The 26,906-nt window shown below is 39.2% G+C and overlaps 1 long non-coding RNA gene across 1 annotated transcript; it reads right to left on the reverse strand.

Moving 5' to 3' along the window:
- Positions 1-1,169: 1,169 nt before the first annotated feature.
- On the reverse strand, positions 1,170-21,433 carry LOC118598114. The gene is made up of 2 exons (XR_004947214.1): positions 21,374-21,433; positions 1,170-1,726 (listed from the first exon to the last, which is right to left on the reverse strand). It is a non-coding gene; the product is annotated as an uncharacterized LOC118598114 (long non-coding RNA).
- Between the last annotated feature and the right edge of the window lie 5,473 nt (positions 21,434-26,906).

Raw genomic sequence — 26,906 nt, forward strand, 5'->3', positions numbered from 1 at the left:
TCTGTTGTCACAGGTAGAGAACATAAACACCTCTAATAATTCAATCATGGTCTCATCTTCACTTGGTGACATGACTGTCATTGATGCAGAGGGAGGAGTAGTATCTGTAAGGAAGCTTTTACCAATCCTCAAACACATGGACCAATTCCTTAAACCACATGTCAAAGTCAAGGCCCTCCTGACCATTTTATTTTATTGTTATTAATGGTCAAATGTTATCTTGTGCTTTTTCTAACTTGTATAATTTTGACAAAATATATTTTTCTGGTAAAATCTTGAAATTATTTAAGGTTTAAATTGATTTATTCTGGAATATTCCTGCCTTTTTATTATTCATAATGATGTTAAAAAGTTACAGTTTTAGAATTAAAAATTGACATTCTGGAGCTTTTTGGACTAATTTTTGGCATTTACTAAGATTTTTTAGGCTATTTTGAAGTTTAGCTAATATTTCAGCTACATGCTAGAAGTTTTGGTTAATTTAGGCTTTTTTCAGTTTTTTTGGCTATTTTGAAGTTTATCTTTTTTTTAGCTACATGCTAGCCATTTTTGGCTAATTTGGCATTTAGCTAACATTTTTAGCTGGCTATCAGCTTCAGTGTTTTCAGCTATAAACTTCAGTTTTTTCAGCTATCAGCGTTTTTAGTTATCAGCTTCAGTGTTTTTAGTTATCAGCTTCAGTGTTTTTAGCTTTCAGCTTCAGTGTTTTTAGCTATCAGCTTCAGTGTTTTCAGCTATAAACTTCAGTTTTTTCAGCTATCAGCGTTTTTAGCTTTCAGCTTCAGTGTTTTTAGCTATCAGCTTCATTGTTTCAGCTATCAGCTTCAGCGTTTTCAGCTATTAACTTCACCGTCTTCAACTATCAGCACTAGCATCTTCAGCGGCCAAATTCAGCCGCTTACAATGCTTACAGCATTCACACTAGCATTATCGCAGGTAATGCTATATATCTAGTTCATAATTATGTTTAAAGGTTACAGTTCTAAGGTTTTAAAAAATCAAGTTTTAGAGTGTTCAATAAATGTTTATCCTGTTCGGCCTGCGACCTAAGGTGTGTTTTGGATCTTGGCCTCCTCTGCGATTGAGTTTGACACCCCTGACTTAAACTATGCGCTACTTTACAGTCTAGTTTTAATTCTGCAACACACTTCCACAAACAACAAACTCCATACTGCACACTACACTTTATTTCATACATGAGACACTTCTTTCAAAAAGGAAATCTACGGGGGCCATATGCCATAGCGCTTACAGTGTGTATCCAGCATTCGTTTAATGAACCACAATCTTTGTACAAAATATGGGAATGGATGTTGGAATAAATAATTTGGTGCTGCTGTAATAATGTGACATCTAGCAAATGAATTGAACTGATTCATATATACAACAAGTAGACCCTGGATTACATGTAAATCAATAGGAGGAGAGAAAATCTATAGGTACTTGGGTTTACTGACTGCTGTATTTCTATAAGTAGATGTAAAACAGAACGCTCGTACATCCTGAGTGTGACAGTAAATGAGTAAGGCAGCCTCACATGCTCACCGTTGGGAGGGAAAAACGCTTCCTTGCAGAGGCGAAGCCCGCTCTTGCTGGATCTGTCTCCAGCTTCCTGCTCTATTTTCTCCCAGGAAGTGACACCACTGGCAGCGACCGCTCGCCACGATGCCATCCCCCCTGCCCTCCATCTGTCCACCAATCTGTCCGTCCACACCTCTGACTCTGTCTGCATGGAGAGAAGGTGAACCGATGTTACACGATGACAAAGTTTGTGTGCGATTTTTTTTCCTTTGTCCCTATTTCCAGATCCGATGAGTCACAGCGAACACCTCTACTGAACTCCTAATAGATTTTTCCTTTTTTGCTTGTTTGAATCGTGGTGTTCACATGCATGATAGCAGGAAAGGATGGAGAGGTGAAAAGAGGGATGGTTGGAAGGTGAATGTGGGAGTCAAATTAAAGAAACCGATGCACAGGATGTTCACACCACTTAGCAAGGGTCTATTAGTCATGCTGTGACACCACAGCCCGCACCACCTGCTGCTGGCTGCATCATCACACCTTCAGCTGAGAAGTACCGGACCAGTTAACGGTCCACATGCTAGAAGGCTGTTAGGGGAGAAAGGTTATTTCTATTTCATTCAGACATTTCATACAAGTGGAGAAAAGAGACTCAGTTTACGTTCTAGATTAGAAGAAGAAGTCTTAAATAAGTTTGTTAATTAATATATTTGTATGTTTTAGCTTTTTACTTTCTATATTTTGTCTAGTTTTGTTTAAGACAAAAGTCATAGAATCACAAAAGGAGCAGCACTGACGGCCTATTCTGCTGCATGGCTGTTTATCTTCATTCACGGATAAATGCCAGACTGAAAAGAGAGGATTGCAGATCTAGCTGAGGACTAGGACGACCCTAAGGTCAGGCAGAGGACATGCAGAGGGAAATCTCCGAGGGGAGAGGGCAGGAGGCCGAAGAGTGCATAGCTATGGTAATGAAGGTAATGCTGATAACCACAGCAGAGAGCATCAACCTCACGTGAGGAGAACAGCAGGACCTCACACTGATCACTAGACAAGCACTTAGTTACCTCAGAACAGACAAAAAGGAGGCGTGGAGTGCAAACATCATGTGAGACACAGGAAATCTCTGGATGTGAAAAAGTATGGAGACTCAGATGAGTCTCATTGATGGACATAGAGAATGTTCCTGGTGTTCAATAGGTGTGAAAAATGCAGGGCAAAATACTGAGTGAATCTACAAATGTTTGTAAGACCCAAACTACCGTATTTTCCGGAGTATAAATCGCGTTTTTCTTCATAGATTGGCCAACATATTTGTGATTTTTTAAAAACATAAATAGGCTCATATATTTGTTATTTTCTCACTAACAACCAGTTGCCCTTAGAGGTTGTTTGTGAATCAGTATTTGGTGCTGACAACAGCGCAGAAGAAGAAGTGCTGTCCAAAACAAACATGGCAGAGAATCTGATCTTTGACGCTTGAATCACATTCAGTTTGGATGCAATGTTACGTCGGGTTTGTTAAATTTGTTCATAAATGTTGGACTTTTCTCTGAAAGGTGCGACTTATACTCTGGAGTGACTAAAAGTCTGGAAAATATGGAACGGATAATAAATTATCCAGTTTGGCCCACACGTGAACCAAAGATCAACCCCCGCTCCAAATTGGTACATCCGTTGGTTGTAATTCAGAACCTTTGGTAATACTTTACAGTAATTTTTCCCGATCATATACTTGTATTTGAGCTAAGTTAACTTTTCTACAAGTACATATTTTTATCACTCTTTCTTCTTCTTTTCACCTTTCGGCTTATCCCTTTCGGGGTCGCCACAGTGAAACAGCACTCACAGTTTCGCATTAGTGATTTGGCAGAGATTTTACGCCGGATGCAATCTTGACACAACCCTGTAAATCGAGGGGAAGGGAAGATTTCAGATTGGGACTAGATGTAGGGAGAGTTGTGCTTAATGCGTTGCTAATAAAAAGAGTGTGGTCAAAGGGCACCGTATGACAAGATCAATGTTTATTTCAGAAGACATTTAAACATTGTTTGGCCTCAATTTGAGGAAGAGATCACAGAACTCCCCTCCCTGGGGCAGTCATAGAGGCAGCTGGGGTCCTCCGTACTAGAAAATAGATGAACAATTAAAAATGGTTCTATTTTAGAGATGCCCATCAATCAAAACCTCAAAGAAATAACTCTGATGTCCATGGTTCAGCTTCTCTGATGACCAACTCACAGGCATCTTTGAAACCACCAATGGTTCCCGGATGCGCAGCTGTGTCTGCAGCTCACCCCTCCCGCAGAGGATCGGTCAAATGCGGAGACAAATTTGACACATGTATGTGCGTGACAACTAATGGGACTTTAACTTTGTCAGGGTGAAAGGGGGCAGACATGACACGTCACACTCTTACTGTGAAGCAGTTTAGTCATTTCTCTTCCAATAAAAGCTCCCACTCATCCTCCACTCGCTCAACATAAACAGCCGTGCACACACACGTTCCCATTCCACACACGGTTGTATTCAGTCTAACACACATGTCTTCAGGCCCGTAGAGCTGTGACTCAAAAAGGGAGAAGCTGAATTACACAGAGGGGCCATTCCTGGCAACGCGGCGCTAAAATAAACTAATAATGCAAGACTGCAGCCTTCCTGCCGGCCAGACACTTCAGCCACAGGATGAAAGTACTTCACACACATACACACACATAATTAGTCAGCAAAAGCACAACCGCAAAGCGTCTTGTGAATTTTCTGCCAAAAGCCTTAGCTTCCCTCTTGGCTCGGCACCATGACGGTTTCCTAGAACGGGTTGTAGTAGATGCGGTTACACTTCTGCAAATCCTGTCTGAGGACACAAAACCACTATGACTTCTCAAAGTTTCCTCGCTTGAAACCACATACACATCCTCATATCTAATTAGGGATGATATGGAAGTGAAGTGACCGCATTTGAAGGGTTTATGTCACAGTTGTCCTCACAGAGATACATTTTCAGAGACAACTTTATCATTCAGAAAGGATAAGAACAATATTCTAATACCATTTTGGACTCCACAACTGTTTGTTTGGGAAAGTTTTTAGAAAGATGTCCACTGTAAAGACCAAAGTCCATGCCTAATGCCCTACCCCCGTTTTACCATTCATTGGAGGGGGGATGGGTGGGAGGTACAGGTAAATATAAATATTCCGGTTGCTTCTTGGGGTTGTCAATTTCTGAAAATAGCACCGGTTTCAGACCGGTTTCAAATACAGTGAAACCGGTCCCGGCTTGCCTCATCTTGTTTCCCATCAGAAGCACTATGAGTGTGCGATTTCGCTTCAGAGGCTGTTTGTGCCAGTGGCAGACAACAAAAGGTCCCATTGTAACCGTGGCACACACCGATGGCACGCCAAAAAAAAAAAAAAAAAGAATTTCTACATATGACCAATAATCCTACCCAGAGGAAACAAAACTGCAGCCATATTTACTCTAAGAAACAAGACAACAAAAATTGTATAATTTTATAACTAGCTCCCCATCTAGAGTCAAAGTGTAGCCCTCAAAACATTAACACAAGTTGTTGTTGTTTTTGTGGCGGTGTAGAAGTTTAGTTAGAAAAAAAAGTAAGACACTAAAGGACGCTCAAGATTAATGAATTAAATATCCTCATGTCAATATTTTAAAGTATCACCAAATGAAATATCGCGATACATTGCTGAATCGATTTTTCCCTACACCCCTAATGGGAACCATCAGAAAATGATGCTTCATATTTACTTCTAGAGTTTGACATCTCACAGTGTTGGGTAAATTACTTTTAAAAAAGTAATTGATTACTTTACTTCAGTTAGTGGATGAAATTGTAATTAAATACATTTATTTATTACGTTTGACATTTGAGCTCTAACAAAGATCTAGAGAAACCCCCAAAACCCCAATACTTGTGCTTGTTTTTAACTTGCATAATTTTGACAAAATATATTTTTATGGTGAGTAAAATATTGAAAGTTATTTAAGGTTTAACTTGATTTATTCTGGAATAATATTCCTGCCTTTTCATTATTCATAATTATGCTAAAAAGTTACTGTTTAAAGTTTTAATGATTGGTGTTATGCTAGCTTTTTGGATTGTTTTGGCAATTACTAAGATTTTTTTGTCCATTTTGGAGTTTAGCTAATATTCCAGCTACATGCTAGCTGTTTTGGCTAATTTAGGCTTTTTTTGTTTGTTTGTTTGTTTTTTTATGCTATTTTGGAAATTTAGCTGAAATTTTAGAAACATTGTGCTGTTTTGGCTAATTTATGCTTTTTTTAAAAGTTTTTTAGGCTGTTTTGTAGTTAGGCTAATATTTATATGCTAGCTGTTTTGGCTAATTTAAGCTTTTTTTTTTTTTTTTTTAGGCTATTTTGAAGTTTAGCTATTTTTCAGCTGCAAGCTAGCTGTTTGGGCTAACCTTTTTTTAGTTTTTTTAGCCTAATTTGGCATTTAGCTGATATTTTAGATGGCTATCAGCTTCAGCGTTTTCAGCTATTAGCTTCCGTGTTTTTTTAGCTATCAATTTTAGCGTATTTAGCTATCAGCATTTGCATCCTTAGCTGCCAAATTCAACTTACAGCATTCAGACTAGCATTATTGCAGTTGATACTACATATTTAGTTCATAATTGTGTTAAAAAGTTACGGTTTTAAAGTTTTAAAAAATTCATTTTAGTGTTCAATAAATGTTTGTCTTGTTCGACCAGCAACCTAAGGTGCGTTTTGGATTTTGGCCCCTTGTGCAAATGAGTTTGACACCTTTGATTTAAACTAACAATTTAACATACAAAGCATGTTTTTTGGACCGAGCAGGTCAGATTGCCCACAAGTGCACTGGGAGAACATTCAAACCCCACACAGGAAAGACCCAGCTGGGATCTGATCCATCTGGACCTGTGAGCATCAGGTGTTTCAGGAGCGACAAAAAGCAGCAGGTGTTGTGGGTTGGAGAAGAGCTGCAGTTCTCTGCATCATGGAGTGTGGATCAAATACCATGAATTACTGCGATCAGCTTTAGGGTTGAAGCCTGAAGACACTGACAGATTTAGGCTTCATCTGTAAGAGTTCAGAAAACTGAAAGACTTTTGTAAGAACAAAGCCTCACACCTTAAGGTTGTACTACATCCTGGGACATATCTCTTCTTTTTAGAAGAGATATGTCATTTCCTTACATCCCCTGGCCTGATGTCACCTTTTTCCAGAAATGTCCTATGATACATACAGTCCTCTCCCTGTTTAATTAACATTTTCACAATCAACCATCATTTGATTGATTCTGCTGCGGTGTGCAGTATTTAGATTGGCTCAGCAATCCTTCCTTCCTCTTTTAAAGCTCCTCATGTTGGTGGATCTGTTCTGCTAGCGTTGCCTTTAGTTGCTTTATGTTCAGTCTGCTCAGCTTACATATGATCATCATTTTTGTTTTACTAAGGAGAAACTTTAACCTCTTCGTACTGTATGTTACTAATTTGCAATAAACCATAAAATCCAAGATTCCATGTAAAGTAGCATTACCTTAGCATCACTTTAAACAATGTTATTTTCATTTAAAAATAAATTCAGGCATAAAGGGGTCAATGCAATGTTTCTTTAAAACGCACATTCACTATAGACACAGTAAGCTCTAGAAAAGAGATGCAGGAGACAAAACTAAAGATTGATTAAAAAAAATAAATAATGCAAAGAAATAAAAAATGGAAAATCCTGTGTAGTAAGGGAGAGTTGGGATCAGAGTGTCTTAAAAAGGGTTTGATAGCTTTTAGTAATTCCACCAACAGAATCACAGTATGGGAATAGTTATTTGATGATTGGTGATTCCTGTCCAGACTGTTGCTCCTCCTCCACCAAAGTGAACCTTGGTGACAATGTTGACCTATTCAGAAATTCTTATGACTATCGTTTCTGTGTAAGGTGACCTGACACTCATTACTCAACAGGACAGCAAACCATTGGTGCATTGTCCAGGTCACATGGTCTTGTACTGCTAACAATCACAGGGTCAGTGGAGTCACCTGCAACGGTCGTCTGTCATTCAAGTCAAAGCGGTGGAGTCGGCTGTGAACGGTTTGTCTATAAACCCTAGTACCCTCACATCTGGTGAACGGGCCTGCAGCTGGTTGGGGTTTCCTAAACCGTGTCTGACTGCATAGATCCTTAGGTACTGGTCATGGTTGTGTGCGGCTCCATGGTCTGACAGTAGTTCTGTGTCATGATACAAGTCCGCTGATGACACTTTAAGACAAGTTCACCTGCAACCTCTGACTGCACACTACCAGCTTGAAGGTGCGATGACTCCAATAATCCAATTGTGACCCTGGCCACTAAATACACAAAATAACATTTTCTCTCTTCTCTTTTTGCAACAGTCCTGAATTCAAAGAGAGTGCTAAATGTTTGGCCATAAACCAAAAGCATCTTAAAATCGTCACTGGAATTCCCAGCTAATACCAAAAGTACAAGGCGAGTCAGATGGGTTTTGAGAAAGGGAGACTTGAATTTTATCCCTCTCTCTGCTGTCCTCCAATCATCCTGCCCTATAATAGGAAAATAAATAAAGGGAAATGACATTCCTCTGCTTCTCCCAACTGTCACTAGCCTTGAGTTGCAGTTTTGGAAAGGTTAGTACAGAAAGAAAGAAAAAAACCCAGAGGGATAAAGGAGAGAGATGGAGGTGTTTTTAAAAAAGAGATGTTCCTGCCATAAAAAGCAAAACAATGCATTGTAAATATCCTGAAAAATAAAACGGCACATTGACTTTCCTAAAGAGGAGCCAAATGGTTCTGTTAGATTTATGACAGTGCTTTTAGAGTCTCACATGGGGAAAGGACCCATGAAAAACCCACCAAGCACAAATGAGCACGAGCACACAAACATGTCCGGGCAATGTCAGTATTTATGAGTGAAAATACCACAGAGGAAGAGCAGGTCAATGATGCAGAATAGCAATGTTGTGAGCAAAAAACAATAACACATTTGTGACGATTTTGATAAATGTGCAGCTGAGATGTGTTACGGAGGAAAAACCAAAGCTATGCAGCTCATCAAAGGTAGGTTGAGTCAGTATGAGTATAATGTGTGTAATCCATAATGTCCCACATGCACGTGTGAGCTAATTGTTATTTAACATTAACGATAATGTTTTGGTATTTGGCGTACAACTTCCATCAAGGCCCAAAGGGCTTTGCAGTTACGGCCCTATTCACACACACACAATCACAAACTGGTACCAACAATGGTCCCAACCTATAACTACCAGAGGCAATGCGGGGTTCAGTGTCTTGCCCAAGGACACTTCAACCAATCAAGCAACAGAAAAGCAGATAAACATTCTGACAATGACGAACCCACTCCCCAGGTTACTGAATGGTTCTTAGAGATGTCAATACGCTACATGAGAAATAAAGAAAATCTGGACGAGAAATGAAGCAGTAAAGTAAGAGGAACTGCAATATGCATAGTTTTTCTTTTCTTGCATTCAGTTCTAATCCTAAATCGTAGAATACCGTAGGACGGGGCGGCTCAGTCCTGGTTCTCGAGATCTAACACCCCTTGCCTGTTTTCCCGCTCTCCTTGCATGTCTTCTGCTGATTACCTGGATCAGGTATGTTCAGTCAATCGGAATAAGGAGACACCTGAGTCAGCAAATTTGTAGAAAGCAGTGAAGAGATAACTGGAAAACAGGATTGGGCAGCCATGCCACAGAAAAAACAAGACAGCCTTTAACCCCGATTTGGCCTCGTGGAAGATAAAAACAACTCAGTCATCAGCAGACTGAAGAACAGCCAGCTCAACTTCTGGGATTTGCCGTCCAGCACATCTGGCCACTGGCTGTGGCATCATAGTAGCCCAGGTAACAAAGGGAAGACGTCCTGGTCGGGGTATACGACTATTTGATAAAAGGTAAATGGATAAAAATATAGTACGTCTGTGCAAAAAGATGCAAAATCTTTAAAAGAATAGGGGTTAAGGATTCAGACCACCTGAAGATTCTCAGGTACCTCAGCACCAAATGACTGATGTGTTATACAGAGAGAGTTGAACTATAGCAGGTCAGGATAGCAACTCTAGCAGATATATAGTCGACACACTAAAGCACACATCTTAACCATCATTAGCTTTAAACTAACTAAAAACTAGATATATAGCATTAGCTGCCATAATGCTAGTGTGAATGCTGTAAGCTGAATGCGGCCGCTAAAGATGCTAGTGCTGATAGCTGAAGATGCTGAAATTGATAGCTGAAATGGCTAAAGCTAATAGCTGAAAACGCTGAAGCTGATAGCTAGATAAAATATTAGCGAAATACCAAATTAGCTTAAAAAACTGAAAAAAATTCAAAAATTAGCCAAAAAAGCTAGCATTTAGCTTAAATATTACCTAATGGTCAAATTAGCCACAAAAAAATGGGCAACATGTCTAATTTAGCCAAAACAGCTAGCATAAGACTAAAATATTAACCAAACTCCAAGTTAGCCAAAAAAAAGCCTAAATTAGACAAAACAGCGTGTATGTAGCTAAATTATTAACTAAACTCCAAATTAGCCTAAACGACTGAAAAAGGACTAAATTAGCTTAAACAGCTAGCATGTAGTCGAACTATAGGCTAAATGCAAAATTAGCCAAAACAGTTAGCCTGTGGCTAAAATATTACATAAACTCCTAAACTCACAGTAGCCTAAAAATCCTTAGCAGCTTTTAAAACAGTGGAAAAAGCTAGCATAAAAAGAGCTGAATATTTCATTAGCTGAATGAGCTTAAAAGCTGAAAATCTGAAGAGCTACGGACATCCAAAAATGTACAGAAGAAAAATAATAATAAAGAAATTGCAGCAGCATTCACACTATTAAACCAATATATGTTCTATCATCCCCCGTCATAGTTCAGACTGCAAAAGGGTGGAATAAAAAGTCACGTTCTATGTGGATCTCGATTCTGATAGTGTGTGGGGGCCGGGTCAAATGTGGGGGCGGGCCTGATCCAGTCCACGGGCTGTAGTTTGGGGACCCTGCCCAGTATTGGTTCCACATCCGTAATTTAACGACAACAACCAGTTGGGGAGTTGGGGACGCCTAAAACAACCAAAAGTGACGTGGAGGGAGCCCAAAACATTTGTCCATAACTGACCAGTTAGGGGTGAGAATGTGTTGCCTGAACAGGTCGTGTGACAGGTCTGTCGCAGGGCAACACAATCACACACACTCACAGTCCCACCTAAAGACAATTTAGAATCATCAATCAACCTATGAGGCATGTCTTTGGACGATCCACAGCTGGAGACCAATAGATCCATGAACGTCTTTGGGTTCCTCGTCTGGAATCTGGATCAAAACTGTGTGGCTGGATGGCTCCAGTGCTGCTCGCCATTTTTGTTGGACCGCTAATGTTTGATTGGGGTTGTGAGGAGTTGTAAGCTAGTGGGTGAGAGTGTGAACAAAGGAAATTAGTACGGGCTTACTCCAACCGCTCTGCAGAAACTATGTCTTGGATTGTAGCTAAAATGGGCATAATCATGATTAAAAGACCACCGGGAACGCTTTTACAACAGATCACAAAATGATTGGAGGAGGGAGACTTTAATTCAATCACGAAATGCGAATGTTCGCAGCTTTCAGAATCGCTTAATCAACTGAATTCTTGAACATCTGTCTTAAAATGTAAAGTTTGAGGGCTTGGTTTGATGTTTCCAGCTGTCCAAATCTAAAAGTTAAGCACCATGTCAAGTAGAGTAGTTGAGACTTACTCTGTTAATGTTAATAAATGTTGACTTTTCCAGCAAATATCTTGATTACACACCATCATGTATACAGGTTTCACTTCTGGATCCGTGTGCTGCCGGATCTGCTAATGAAGGTTCTTTTTCCTTGCGTACAGTCGAGACTCGCCCTCTCCAGCTGACGACATCTGAACACGTCCCAAAGTGGCAGCTTTGACTGTAGGTAGTAACACACCGCCTCCTTCCTCTGCTCCACTCACCTTCTCATCCCCTCATGTGGATGGACGGCATTGCCCTCCTGAGAATTTGGCCTGATCCACTTTACTGGAACAAAACGTTACACTGTGCTGTCATTCCGTCCAAACCCCTGCAAGCGGGAGCTCCCGACTGCCTTCTGACAATGACAGAATTTTGTCCAATCCTTTTTCCTTCTGTGTGTGCGTCCTAACCTACCAAACAATTTGTGTGTGTGGGTGTGTCTCCTTAAAACAAGCAAAGAAATGCGAGTAAAGTGGAAGAAGCACACACCCACATGCCAGCGGGCTGCAGATCTAAAGGAGTGAAAGTCCGTATGTGTGGCGTCCTTGGAGAACTTTTCCCCTAAACTTCAGGATGCACACCTTACACCCCCAGGCAAATGACTGTTTGCTTGTGTAAAGCCGAGAGCTCTGGACAGAATCCAGGCAACAGCGGAAGGATGAGAAGGAATACCAGGAGCGAGTGGGATACCAGCTGCCTCTACACACACATCAAGCAGCATGTGGAATCGAACCAATAACCCCGGGTTGCAGTGTTGCACTGTCCTTTTAGCCACACAGCAGGACCACACAGAAACAATCTCCGCTCCCCGGTCTATTAAGCCCACAGCTCTAAACTGTGCTCAGACATATGAACTGAATGGTAAACAGCAGGAGAAAGAGAGGAGCCGCATACAGAGCCTCCGTCTCCATGGCAATGCCAGAGGTAAAGAGCGGTTCTGTCCGAGTGGCCTCCTCTTTGTACACACATGGCATTGTGGGAAAGCGGATGTGGTTCTCATGCCCTCCCTGTAGGGCACCCCCCACCCAGGTCTCCAAACACATGACATAGAATCACTTAAGGAGGAACTATTTCATGCTGAAACACAAAGATCTCAGAGGTGGAGCGGTGCACGGGAAGAGGTCCTCTCCGTGAGAGCAGGGTTTACCCGACAGCTTGATGGGACAGACCCATGACCACACTCAGGTCAACGTGGGTGCTGATAATAAATTAATTAAAGAAAATCTATCACCACAGCAACAAGATTACAAAATAAAGTTATTGACTTTACAGCTGTCTTATCTACTGATCAAAGCCTAGAAGGAGCCGCATGGACTTGGATTTGCCTTCATGACTATACTTATTTTATTTTATTTTTTTTTCATAAATGTGAATTATGCCCTGTGACAGACTGGCGACCTGTCCAGGGTGTACCCCGCCTTCGCCCATCAGCAGCCCGGATAGCCTCCGGCACCCCCGCGACCCCGAAAGGGAAGAAGCGGACAAGAAAATGGATGGATGTGAATTATGTAAAGTATTTTTGGTAAAAACAAAAGCAAAAATATAAAAAAGAAACTAGCATGTCTCAAAATGGGACTTTTCTTTTTACGTTTTACTTTTTACCTTAAGTAGAGGCCAAATTAGCCAAAAAAGCTAGCTCGTTGCTCAATTACTAGCTAAACTCTAAAATAGCCTAAAATTCCTTAGTAAACTAAATCAGTCAAAAATGTTAGCTTGCTAAAAGAGAAGCTAAACTTCAGTAGATAACAGATTAGCTGAAAACCTCAGCATTTTGCTAAATATTAGCTAAACCCCAAATTAGCATAAAATTCCTCAGTTAACTAAATGGTCAAAATGTTAGCCTGTTGCTAAAATTGAAGAAAATTTTAAATTAGCCTAAAAACCCCAGTAGAAAACAAACTAGCAGAAACATTAGCATGTTGCTAAAATAGAACTCTATTTTTTTTTTTAATTACTACTATTTTAGTTTTAACTCAGCCAGAGAGATAAAAAGGAGAGAGATAAAAGAGCCACATGTGGCTCTGGAGCAACAGGTTGGAGACCCCTGAGCTACATCAACGAATTGCTTAAGTTAAATTCTGTTCAGAAATAATAAAAAAAAGAAATTCACTTTGAGTCACACGGACCAAAACCAGCATCACACATCTGGGCTCGTCCGTCAGCATCTCAGAGTCAGGATTCCATTGAATTTAGCTCGGTTAACGTTGATCCTCTTTCTCCAGTTCTCTTGGAGAACAGACGCCGTCGTCAGCATCCTTTATCTCCTGGATCTGGGTGTTAACACTTGAATGTTCATCCAATCATCTTCAGCACATTCCTCACTACAACTCCCATCAGCCACCACTTCAGAACCATCAGCATTTAGACTCACTCCAGCCTCAACTTTAGTGCGAAGTCTTGATTGTGTTTACCTGTCAGTCTGAGCAGTTTTTCCTTGTTTGATTCTTTATGTTTTTGTTTTGTTTTTTTACCCACGCCTGTTTACTCACTTCTCTGCCTTGTCTCTGTGTTTTGGACTTTTGCCTGCCTTTTGCACATGGATCCAAACGTCTCAGCCTCTTCGTCACACAAACCTTGTGTTGGATACAGTTTTTCTTTCCTTTTTTTGCAATATCAAGTATTATTTTTAAACCAATAGCAGACAAACCTTTCACCTCACTAGTACGAGCTGCACATGTTTGAAGCATCTTTAGTTGCATAAATTTAGGTTGCTTTCATACTAAGATTAGAAGCAAACTAAAGACCAAAGCAGACCTGGAAAAAAAAATCAGCTTTGCACTGTGGACTGTTTTTATAGTTACTCGTAATAGAGGCTACTTCCTCTTTTTAGTTGACTTTTGCTCTAAATGAACTGACAGGATCACAAAAGGTGACCAGAGCTTGATCTGCACCAAAGTTCAATTGAGCTTTTACAGCTGACCACCAAATAAGACTTTTAGATAATCTGGTTTGTTTCCCCCAGTGTGAATCCACTGAACTGATGAAAAAAGAAAACTTGAATTTCTACTTTCATTGATCAGTTGCTTTAAAAAGAAGGGAGATTTTTAAAGTGCAAGTGCTTAGAAAACCTAAAACTAGTCTAACAAGTAAGTGAACTCTTCTTGTCTTCCTGCTGGTGTTGGAGCGACAGCAGGAATCTAGCTGCTCACGGAGGGGCGGAGTCACACATGCAGAATCAGCTGGTAGTTAAGAGGAAGTAGAAACAACTTGTGCTGCATATTTTATCCATAAACGTCATAAAAGTGTATCAGTCAATCTCTAAAATGAGTCTGATGAATCAGTTAAATATTAAAACAAAACAGTTGTGAAAATCCTACAGTTTATTTGAATGGGCCAAGAATCCTGATACTTCTACACTTTATGATTAACTTGTGGTGTTTTCAGACTAAGAAAATGATTTGTTCCGGATTGAGTCCCAAACCTTGCGTTTGGTCTGTATTCAGACTTGTCACTATACCACGATCCATCTATCTTCCAAGCCTACTGAATCCTTTTGAGGTCCCATGGTTGCTGGAGCCTATCCCAGCCACTGTTGAGTGAAGGCGGGGTTCAAACTGGACTGTCCCAGTCCATTGAAGGCTACTCACAACTTGGAGCCACTGGTTAAGTCTCAGTCGGGATTTGAACCAGGGCCTTCTGGCCGAGTGCTGCTAACCCCCTACAGTCCTCACAATACCACGTCAATCCTAAAGACATTTTCAAATCTTTCAGAATGTTACAATTCAGATTACACACTTGCACCAAAGTTCTTCTGCAGGAGAACCCTGACCAGTGTTCTCAAACAGAGGAGAAGGTCTGATCAGAGTTTGGGTAACCTTTTACCCAACTGAACAAAGTGAGGGGTGCTCAAGAATAGTTCAAATGTATTTTTAAAACAAACAAATTTAGTTGGTAATTGGGTTAAGAGCATATTCACGTCAACTCAAAGGGTGAGTGTGTCCTTCCATTAAACATAACACACACCAGCGTTTTGACTAGGGCTGAGTATCGTCAATCATTTCCAGAATTGATTTGACTCAACAGAGGTTGGATCGATTTCATTTAGACTTTTTTTCAATCTGGCATTCTGCTAGCTTTTTGGATTATTTCACCAATTACTACGGTTTTTTAGGCTGTTTTGGAGTTTAGCTAATATCTCAGCCGCATGCTAGCTGTTTTAGCATTATCACAGGTATTGCTGTATATCCAGTTCATAATTATGCTAAAAAGTTCTGGTTTTAAAGTTTTAAAAATGTATTCAATAAATGTTTGTCTTGTTTGGCCTTCGACATAAGGTGTGTTTTGAATTTTGGCCCCCTGTGCGATTGAGTTTGACACCCCTGCGTTAGATCGATCTCTACTTTTATGGATTGATTATGGATCTAGTAAGGTTAGATCAATTCAGAAGGATTTAATCGACCCAGCCCTAGTTTTGACGTTGTTGTGTGGGAAACCCCTACACTCAGCAGGGATTTTTCTGTTCACCATGAACCCATTTGAACATGAAGACAACTGTCTTTTTTTAGGTCAACTGCCCCTCTAATAAGCTAAAGTGATTTGTCTGCGGTTGGTTCCTGAAATATCTGGGACACAGCAGCCAGCATAAATACAGCTGCTTCCATAAGGTGAGAGCAGAAGGGCAGGAGCTGAATCTCCAATTAGAGACGGTGATCCATAGCTGCAGTCACTCCCAAACACACACTTTCACTAGCATGTGGGGGACAAAAAAAAAAACACACGCAGGACAGACGTGTGGGTTTCTCTCTAATGAGGCCAAAATATAGCTTACCCCCTACAGAGTTTCACCTTCTGACAGAATGAGGGCCCCCTCACTAGTGCTGCCACAAACGATTATTTTAATAGTCGACAAATCACAGATTAGCTTTTCCGATTGTCGACTAATCGGGTCATGCACAAACTGGATGTAAAGCACACATCTTAACCATCATTAGCTTTAAAGTAACTAAAAACTGCCAGTGTGAATGCTGTAAGCTGAATTTAGCCGCTGAAGATGCTGAAGTTATTAGCCAGCTAAAATATTAGTAGAATGCAAAATTAGCCAAAAAAACTGAAAAAATCCCAAGGTAGCCAAAACAGCTAGCATGCAGCTGAAATATTAGCTAAACTCCAAATTAGCCACCCAAAAAAGGAAAACAGAAAAATCCTAAATTAGCCAAAATAGCTAGCATGTAGCTGTAATATTAGCCAAATTCCAAATTAGCCAAAAAACTGAAAAAATTCTAAATTTGCCAAAACAGCTAGCATGTAGCTTAAACTTTAGCTAAACTCCAAATTAGCCTAAAACACAAAAAAAAACAACTTAAATTAGCCAAAAAAAAGCTAGCATGTAGCTGTAATATTAGCCAAACTCCAAATTAGTCAAAAAACTGAAAAAATTCTACATTTGCCAAAATAGCTAGCATGTAGCTTAAATATTAGCCAAATTAGCCTAAGAAACTGAAAAATCCTAAATTAGCCCAAAAAGTTAGTATGTAGCTGAAATATTAGCTAAACTCCAAATTAGCCCAAAAAAGAACTGAAAAAATCCCAAATTAGCCAAAATAGCTAGCATGTAAGCTAAACTCCAAAATAGCCTAAAAAACCTTAATAAATGGCAAAATAGTCCAAAAAGCCAACAGAATGTCATCATAACTTCGAACTTTCCTACACTCTAAGTCCATATAATATAAAATAACAACTAATCGACTATTAAATTAGTCGACGACTATTTTAATAGTCGATCAGTCGGCGATTAGTCGACTAATCGTAGCAGCCCTACCCCACACTAGCAGCTACAGCCAACAATGACCGTACAGAACGTTATCTATTAGCTCATCTGGACTAAAACGAGAGTTTTTGTGGTTGGATCAAAAAGATTCCTTGAACGCCTCAGCTGGGCCACACCTCAACCATTTCAGGACAGACTGATTAGATATACAGGCTCAGATGAGTGTGTCCCACACACAAAGAGAAGTGAGGAAAACAAGGAAAAGAGAAAGTCATGGAAATCCCAAAGGGGAGGAGTCTGTTGGGTTAACACTGGTTCATTCATCCTGCATCGTTTCATCAGGACATCCGACACCTCAAATACCTCTTCTCTGAGAATTTTTAATAAATCAACAAGTCATTTAATTGGGTCTATAAACAAATTAATGACGCTTTCATTTCATTAAGAGCTGAACTAGGAGAGCCTGAGGGTGTCCCCTCTGTGAGCAGCACGCTTCCAAGCTTTGAAACGACGCCCAGTGTTTGTGTTGGATGGGTTTCCTTCTGTCCTGTCACTCCATGTGGATTTTGAAGATAATGAGGAACTCCACAAATGTGTATCAGTGCAGGTCAAACTGACAAATGTCGTAGACAAAAGTCACAATCTGGGAAAATGTCTATGTTTCTCTTTTTATCAAGCTCCGCCCACAATATCATTTTTGATGTAGTCCTGGCAAATTCAGCTAAAAAGAAACCAAATCCACAGTTTACTGTTTCACCAAGACAAACTGACCCAGAAATCCCACTGAAACCATGAGACGACTGCAGGACGTAAGAGAAGCGGAAAAACCAAATGTCTCAAATCTTGGGCTAGATCAGGGGTCTGATAGCTTTACCGCTAAAAGAGCCATTTGGTTCGGTTCTTATGGACCGAAACTCAGCAAGATACGCAAAGTTTCTTTTTAATGTTAGAAAAATACACTTTATTTATGTTTTTGTGGCCATTAAGCCACTCACTTATAAAATCTAGATTTAAATTGTTGTCTAAAACTGAGATTTTATAGGTGTAACAAATTTTGCTTATTTTATTGTTGAAAGCAGCACATTTAAGTTCCTTTCAAAATAAAACACATCAGATATTTTTGCATAAAAATTACATTTTCCAATATTATGACTTTTTATGTTCCTTTTTATGTTACCTACAAATCTTTTTTAAAGACTTTTAAAGCCCCATTTATAGAGATCAACAGACAAAAAAAGTTGATTTAGAGTTTGGTTACCCTTTAAAGTCCCATTTCTACTATATTGCTTTCTATTCCAAAATCGTTCCCAATGATCTTTTAATAATGTTTTTTAGCCTAAATCGAAAAGTCTTTGTAATTTTTTTAGGACATTTTTTATGCACGGCGGCAGTAGCTCATTAGAAACACAATTCTGCCCCCTCCCAGTTTCTGAGAGTTGTTTGCTAATGTTTGCTTGCTCCCGCGCAAGCTAACATTAGCAGCGTAAAAGTAAATTCGCCACAGCCTGAGTGTTAAAGGCTCATCATTTCTTGCACACCTGAGCGTGAGTCTGAGCCTTTTCAAGCATCCGGTTTTCTGATTGAATTAAGAAGTACTCAGAAATGGAGTTTTAATTGTAAATACTATGAGAAAAATGCAACAAGAAAGAGACAAATTTCATTGGAGTGAGTCTTTAAATGCTTGACATTACTATAAAAAATGTAAAGCACAGTTGCTTATTTGGACAATGTACTTCTAATTGATAAGTATTTAATGACCCTTCATGATGGACATTAAGAAATTAGCAAAAAAAGAAGACTATTTTCACCTTAAAAACCCAATTATTTTTATTTAAGTCATATTAATGAGTATTATCACACATTCATGTCAAAGGGAAAAACACAAACTTAAAAGTACTCACAGTGTGTAAAATCAAACTAATCCCAGAACAAACACCAGCCGTCATGATGAGAGAGTAAAGCTGGAAGGGACCTTCAGCATCTGAGGCTTTCTCTGTCCTCTTCCCTCCAACTGGAAGTGAGTGAGTGTGCATGTGAGAGTGAGCAAGTGTGTCGTCACAGACCCAGCCAGCACCAAGTTACCATCAACGTCCCCGCGGCTTTGACTGACTCAACGACGCGGTGCCCACCCCTCCTCAAAGCTCCACCGCAAACCGCTGTGCCAGAAAAACATTAAACGCATTCCTGTGGTTCGCTCACACACACGTGCGCGCTCATGCGTGCACTCAACAGGTGCAAGTCCCCAGTCGGACATGAGTGCGTAGGGCGAGTCATTAGCATGAATCTTTCATTTTCTCACCCAACACTCATAAAGTCACCAACAACACATGTCGGGACTCATCCTGTGTGTATGTACAGTACTATGCACAACCTCATTCCTTCACTTTGCTCTTAGGGGGCCGGACTTCCTTGTACTAGAATGAGTCACTTCCTCTTGCCAAACTACTTCCTTTCTTCCCATTCATCCAGTTTCATGTAAATGTAAAGGATTACTCAGAAAATCCATCAGTTTTTTATAAACTCCAATCAGTGCAGTTGGTCGGCGTTGGTCTTTAACAATCTTGAACAATCAGATAATAACATGAAGACATACCAAACATAACAATTTGGATTGTAGTGTACGTTGGCTCGTAGAATGGTTTGGTGTCAGACTAAAACCCAAAATATTCTGCTTTTTCAGTGAACTAAGAGAAGAGGTACAAATGGAACAAGAAATACACAACTGGTGGAAACAATGATAAAAACATGAAGATCTCTTACGAACTCACACAAAGCATAAGAAAACCATCAAGCCATGAAAATATCAAGATTTATAATGTAATATAGAACATTCATCAACTATTACGTTTATGGCCAATAATTTTTTTCAATTCTTTCAATCCATGCAATTCAATTTGATTCAATTCAATTTTAATTTTGCACACTTAGACATATTTGTTTAGAAATACATTAATAGTCTATTCATTTTAATCAGATAAAGTTCACATTCTCTAAAATTTAAAAGATTGTTAATACATACAGTGTTAAATGGATTCTCAAACGGAGAAGCTCCAACAATTGTTCTGCCTCTCCTGGAAGGCGTTTCAGTTTGGCCACTAGGTGGCGATTGTGCTACAACATTACATTTTATTCCAGAAAAAGAAGAAAGTATGATTAAAAAAAACTGTGTTTTAGACCACAAATGGTTACTTTAAAAATATTTTATTAAAAAAGTTTGGAAATATCAAGCCTGTGAGTCTATAAATACGTTCATTTAGTCAGAAATTTATGTTTATGTCAATCCTATTAAACGTTAGCATTAAGCTTATTCGTTAGATTGATCTCTACTTTTATGGATTGATAATTAATCTATTAAGCTTAGATCGCTTCATCAATTTTATCAACCCAGCTCTAATGAAATTGTGTAATACCATAAAAAACAACACAAAATTCTACAAACATCATCAAATAACTTAGAGAAACTGAAGAAATCTCTGTACATCAGGGAGACATTTGAGAACCGGAACTGTCGGTCAGAAGCAAAACTGAACAGGCCCAGGATTACGTCTAGAAACTTGTGTGTGTGAGACTTCCCTTTGCATGTGAAGCTGTGGTTCAGGAAGGAAGCTACATCTGAACATGAGTCTTTCTGGACACATGCAAACACAGAACTCATCCATAAGGGAAGAAATGTTTCAGAAAACAAGGTGTTAAGTTAAGAATCTAATGTTGTTTGAAAGATGATTGTTGTCGGCTAAGAAGAATACCGCTCTTAAAAGCAAAACAGAATTGCTAGCTTAGCGCTATATTGGTGCTTTCTGATAGCGTCATCACTTTCTGCCAATCAACGAGTGGCCACAGCGACTCCGCCCCGACCACCCTGTTCTATTTTTAAATGGACCTACAATGGATCGGAGCCCTCAAAAGTCACAGGTCAGAACTGTTTAATTGGTCCATACCTATGGAAACGCTCAAAATATCAAACAGTACGGGACTGCCCCGTGGAAACAAGGTTAACTTTGAAACCCAACAAAATCTCAACTCCTGTTTGTCTCTGCAGGTAGCAGCAGGCTATGACACCCTTCTCTTATATCCCAGCATCCCTGCACTGCTGGGTAGTGACCCCAAAGAAAACAGCAACGGATGACTGGCCGAACAAAAGCAGCACTTTGCAGAGCTGAGCTGCACAGTGAAGCTTGAAACGGGACAAACGCAACTCTGGAAGACGGGTACGATCACGCCACGCGCCCACTCGTACATTCCTCTCATTCCTCAGGTGAAGACTTGGTCCAGAGAGGAGAAGCACCAGAGCTCACTTCTGTGAATCTGAAACAGGATCCGAGGAAATCCTGCTCTCACAAACACAGATCCGAGCAGTGTGTGGTCTTACTTTTGTTTGCTGGTTGGAAGCACACAGGTTTCTGCTGATCGTCTTTCATTTCAGAGAAACCTGCAGAGACAGGAAGAGCACATGGATCAGAAAAGAGCGGCTGTGGCGGACAACATCCCACAGTGAACACTAAACTGACACCGTTTTAGTAAAAAGTAGAACAGAATCCTCTCTGCATGACCTCCTACATAGAGTTTTTGTCTTTGTACAGAATCCATGTGCGTCTCCAGCCCCTCACTCCTCCCTGCTCAGCGTGTTTTACTTGTTCACCTGCTGCACAAAACTCTTCACCTCATCTCTTAACACAGAGTCTAACCATGATGACACTGGTTTGTAAATCAGCATCCGAGAAGAGAAACATGGAAGACATGTGTAGCGTGTTAGCATTCGTTGATTCACTGAGTCACACATCATTACCAGAGATGCTAACCTGCTTGCAGGAGCAACAAGCTTTTCCTCCATCAAACGCTTCATGTATTTTGGACAGGAGCTCGAGATTTCACTTTAGACGGATAAATGTATGGGGTCGAATCAGGAGCAGCTTAAAGTGAACGGAAATACAAATTGAAAACTTGAAAAATAGACATTATAACTGATTTTTTTTATTTGAAAACTGAAAAAAAGTAAATTTGAAAACAAAACATTGTAAATATTTTTTTTTTAACATTTATAGTTTTTTCTTTCAGGTTTTTGCTTTTTTCATTTTCAATATTTATTTAAAATTTTCTTTTTTTTAGTTTTCAAAAAACTTTTTTTCAAATTTTAAATTTTTTTTCAAAATTTCAAAACTTTTTTTTTTAATTTTCAGTTTTTGAAATTGGAAAAAATGTTTTCAAAATTTTAAAAAAACCTGGAAATGTGAAAAAATAAGTTTTTTGAAAACTAAAAAAACTGGAACCTTGAAATAAATCTTGAACATTTGGGGAAAAAAAATAGTGAAAACTTGATATTAAAAAAACTATAAATGTAAACTTTTTTATTTTTCTTTTTTTTTTAAATATTGAACAAGTTTTTCTTAATTGAAAAAATGTTTTGAAACCTATAAAAAGACTGAACACTTGAAATAAATCTTTAAAATTTGGGGGAAAAAATTGCGAAAACTTGATATAAAATAAACTCTGAATGTAAAAATGTTTTTCAAATTTTCTATTTTTTCATTTTCAAAACATTTTTTTCAAATTTTCTGTTTTTTCTTAAAATTTACACTTTTTTCAGTTTCAAATTTCCATTAAAAAATTCAGTTAACAATGTCTATTTTTCAAGTTTTCAACCTGTTTTTTCGTTTTCTTTAAGCTGATCCTGATTTGACCCCATATCAATGAAACTCACAATAAGTGAACCAAAGCCCAAACACCAAATCAACACAAATGACTAACAGTCGTTCAGGTCATCATCACACAAACAACACAGTTCCTTCTCCGTCACCCCTGGACTCTCCCACTATCTACTCAAAGGCCTGTGTTTTAAGTTCTAAGAAAAAATATAACAACAAACATCCCAGCAGCTACATGTTAAACCGTTAAGACGCCGAGTGGAATTTTAGCGTTCACGACATTAAGAAAGGCAGAACAGGTGGGGCCAGTTGGGAAGGTTTAGCCGGACTAGTGACACACCAGAAGCCAGACCACACATTCCAAACTGGGTCACAAAAAGGAGTGGAAGAGATTCTTATAAGAAGAGATTATGTTCAATGGTGCAGACATTCAGGACCAGTGATGAGGCTTTAACCCTTGTGCTCTCTTATGGGGTCCAGATGACCCCACCCTTATATTGATGTGTGAATCCTCCAATGGCAAAGGGGGACAGGATTTTATATCTGCCACGGACATCAGAGAAGATAAAAAATTATTTAAAAAAAGTTAATTGTCTTATGGGGTCCAGATGACCCCATTTTTTAAGTAAACATGTCTAGGAGAGCACGAGGGTTACGCTATAGGAACTGGTCTGTGTTACTTACAGAGAGGATGTGGGAGGGGTAGCAGCTGCCCCCTCTGCTTTTTAACAAAGATCACGATAGAAATATCACTTTTTTTGGTAAACTTTATAAAAATAGAGTTGCTAAACAAATTCATAGAAATAGTCAGTTTCTTTCTCTGATGCATTCTCAAATCTTTTGGCACTTTACTGCTTTACCTTCAGCAGTGAAGTGAAGAGATCCTGTCCTGAGAAGGTGATGGTGTCACATAGGTGGAGGAGTGAATAGAGGAGTGTGGGACAACCAAGAAACCCAATGAATCATTAGGTTAGAGTAGAACTTCACCTTAATGGTCCTTCTACTGTTCTACCAGCATCTTTCGCTGCCACAGACCACTCCGAGTTCAAGCTAAATTCCATCAATGTTGGGTAGGACTGTAACGATAAGTCAACTAAACGACTATTAAAATGGTCGACGACTAATTTAATAGTCGATTAGTCGTTACTTTATAATATTTTGAGTCAAAGTGCAGTAAAGTTGCTAGATTTTTAGACTATTTTAGCATTTTATTATAGTTTTTTAGGCTATTTTGGAGTTTAGCTAATATTTCAGCTACATGCTAGGTATTTTAGCTAATTTAGGCTTTTTTTGTTTTTAAGCTATTTTGGAATTTAGCTAGTATTTTAGCCACATGCTAGGTATTGTAGCTAATTTAGGCTTTTTTGTTAGTTTCTTCAGGCTATTTTGGAGTTTAGCTAGTATTTCACTGCGTGCTAGCTGTTTTGGCTAACTTAGGCTTTTTTCAGTTTTTTTAGGCTAATTTGGCAATTATGTAATGTTTTAGCTGGCTATCAGCTTCAGCATTTTTAGCTTTAGCGTCAGTGATTCCAGCTATCAGGTTCAGCTTTTTTAATTATCGATTTCAGCATCTTCAGCTATATCACCACTAGCATCTTCAGCGGCCAAATTCAGCTTACAGAGTTCTCACTAGTATTATCACATGTAATGTTATATATCTAGTTTTTAGATAGTTTAAAGCTAATGATGGTTAAGATGTGTGCCTTTCGTCCAGTTTGCGCATGATCCAATTAGTCAACTAATAAGTAATAATAAATAACTTGTGATTAGTCGACAAATAAAATAATTGATGTAGCAGCTCTAATGTTGGGCGAAGGAAAAACTAGGTGTGTCATAGACACAAGAGGTCGCCAGAGTGCACAGATACCTGATGCTCTCTCCAAAATAAATGTTCTTCCTTTTGTTTTGATAAGAGACACATTTAACACAGAAAAGCTTCATCTTCCAAGCAGAGTTGAATAAACTTAAAAACCCAAAGGGGCGTTTTGTTTGCGTTTCCCTTAAACAGCAGCCTTCACTCTCACAGAGGTAGGCGTCTGTTCAGAGTGGTCAGAATGATAGTTCTCACATTCGCCAGCATTTGGACATTTGTAGCACCGCTTAAAAACCCCAGATGGTTTAGCGTACTAAATGCAATCCTGCTAAATGTCACCAGCCACATTACAAACACGACTACGGTTTGACTCAGTCACTGACACTTTGTCTATGTCCTTATTAAGACGGTTATTCTGAAAGTCACAGACTGAAGTGAAAGCTGCTTTAGTCAGAAAAACATCATCACTCGTCGTTGACTTATTCAGTAGAAAGGATTTTTTGACTTTTGTTTTCTGCATTTCTGATCCACATCCAGGAATTGAAGCTCCGACTACTGCACTACACTTGACTTCAGTACTCTTCCAGACCAGAGGGGCTTTCCCGACAGGAAAGATTTGGTTCAGTGAATGACTAAAATATCTCCCACTTTCAATAGTATTGGTTCACTTTCACTCTGAACAAACTAAAATGCCTGGAAGGGTCGTCTCAGTCACGACAGCAGCTCTCTTGGGGCAGGAATCTCACAATATAAGCTTTGACTAAGAGAACAAAATCTTAAGGCTCCGTCCATTTGGTCTGTACTACAGGTCAGGAAATTCAAGCTAATGGAAGGTTTGCAGGACTGACTGTTGGGGAATGTTGCTTTCCAATCTTTGTCGAGATATTTCTTGAGGGTCACAGATCAGGGCTTTGGACTGTCTGGGTATGACAGGCAGAGACAATCCCGGCTGAGGGACCATCAAACGGGAAGCACTCATTTATTGGTGTTTGGATGTGACAGCAGCCAGGAGGCCACAACACATCTAACCTGCTGGAGGCAGATGTCCTTCACTGCTCAGGCCCTCCAGCTTTCCTGAGGTCTGTGTCTGCTGAGCTGAATGTGTGATGCTGCATCCAGGGTGCCGTACACTGTGTTCCAGAGGCATTTTGACAGGAGCTGCCCAGGCTGCCAAGGAATGCACTTCCTGGCATTAATCTGAACCTCTGACGCTCATTCCAACTCACACTTACACACCCTGGCACCGCCGCCTCCTCACCTCACTAGCTGTTTGTGTTGGAGATATATTGAACAGTAGCTTAATCTTTGATGTGGACAACAACAGAAGGATTTTGATCAATGTTCTCGTAAGGGGTGTTAGGATACATGTGAACAACAATTAGATTTATAGTATAATTTGTGGTTTCTGATTCAATTCATAGTCAATATTAGTTCATTTTGAACGATCCGATTGGATCCAATTCACTACACCAAACACATCAAAATTATACATGATATCACACTGTATGGTCACGTTTTTGAAAAATTCAATGTGTTTCCACATATTGGACTGTAATGATGTCTTGATCCAAATTGTATTTTCCAATATCCCACCAATACATTTAATGTTAAAATGATTTTGTATCGTTGATTAACAACTTGCCTCAGACAGGTCAATCTGGTTAGATTTTAGGAATATAAATCGATTCAAGCCAATTAATCACTTCAGCCCTAGTTCTCATTCATTGAACCAAAGTAAGTGGGAAATCTTGCAAAATCACAGTCGGGTGAAATACTTATTTCCCTCACTGTATGCAAATAATACCTGTATAAGGTGGACAGAAAGCTTTTCAAAATGATTACTTTTCAGATCCGGCCCTCCGGATAATTAAATCCGGCCCTTCAGATCTTTTTATTTTATTGTTATTAATGGTCCGATGTTGTCTTGGGATCATTTCTAACGTGTATAATTTTGACAAAATACATTTTTATGGAGAGTAAAATATTGAAAGTTATTTAAGGTTTAACTTGATTTATTCTGGAATAATATTCCTGCCTTTTTATTATTCATGATTATGTTAAAAAGTTACAGTTTTTAAGTTTTAAAAATGGCATTCTGCTAGCTTTTTGAAATATTTTGGCATTTACTACGTTTTTTTTAGGCTATTTTGCAGTTTATCTAATATTTTAGCTACATGCTAGCTGTTTTGGCTAATTTGAGCTTTTCTATTGACATTTTTAGGCTGTTTTAGAGTTCATCTAATATTTCAGCTGCTAGTGGTTTTGGCTAATTTAGGCTTTTTTTTAAAGTTATCTAGACTGTTTTGGAGTTTAGCTAATATTTCAGCTCCATGCTAGCTGATTTGGCTAATTAAGGCCTTTTTAGGCTGTTTTGGAGTTAGGCTAATATGTACACGCTAGCTGTTTTGGCTGAGTTGGGCTTTTTTTGTTGTTTTTAAGATATTTTG

Source organism: Oryzias melastigma, linkage group LG23 (genome assembly GCF_002922805.2).
Source record: "Oryzias melastigma strain HK-1 linkage group LG23, ASM292280v2, whole genome shotgun sequence".
Lineage (NCBI taxonomy): Eukaryota > Metazoa > Chordata > Actinopteri > Beloniformes > Adrianichthyidae > Oryzias > Oryzias melastigma.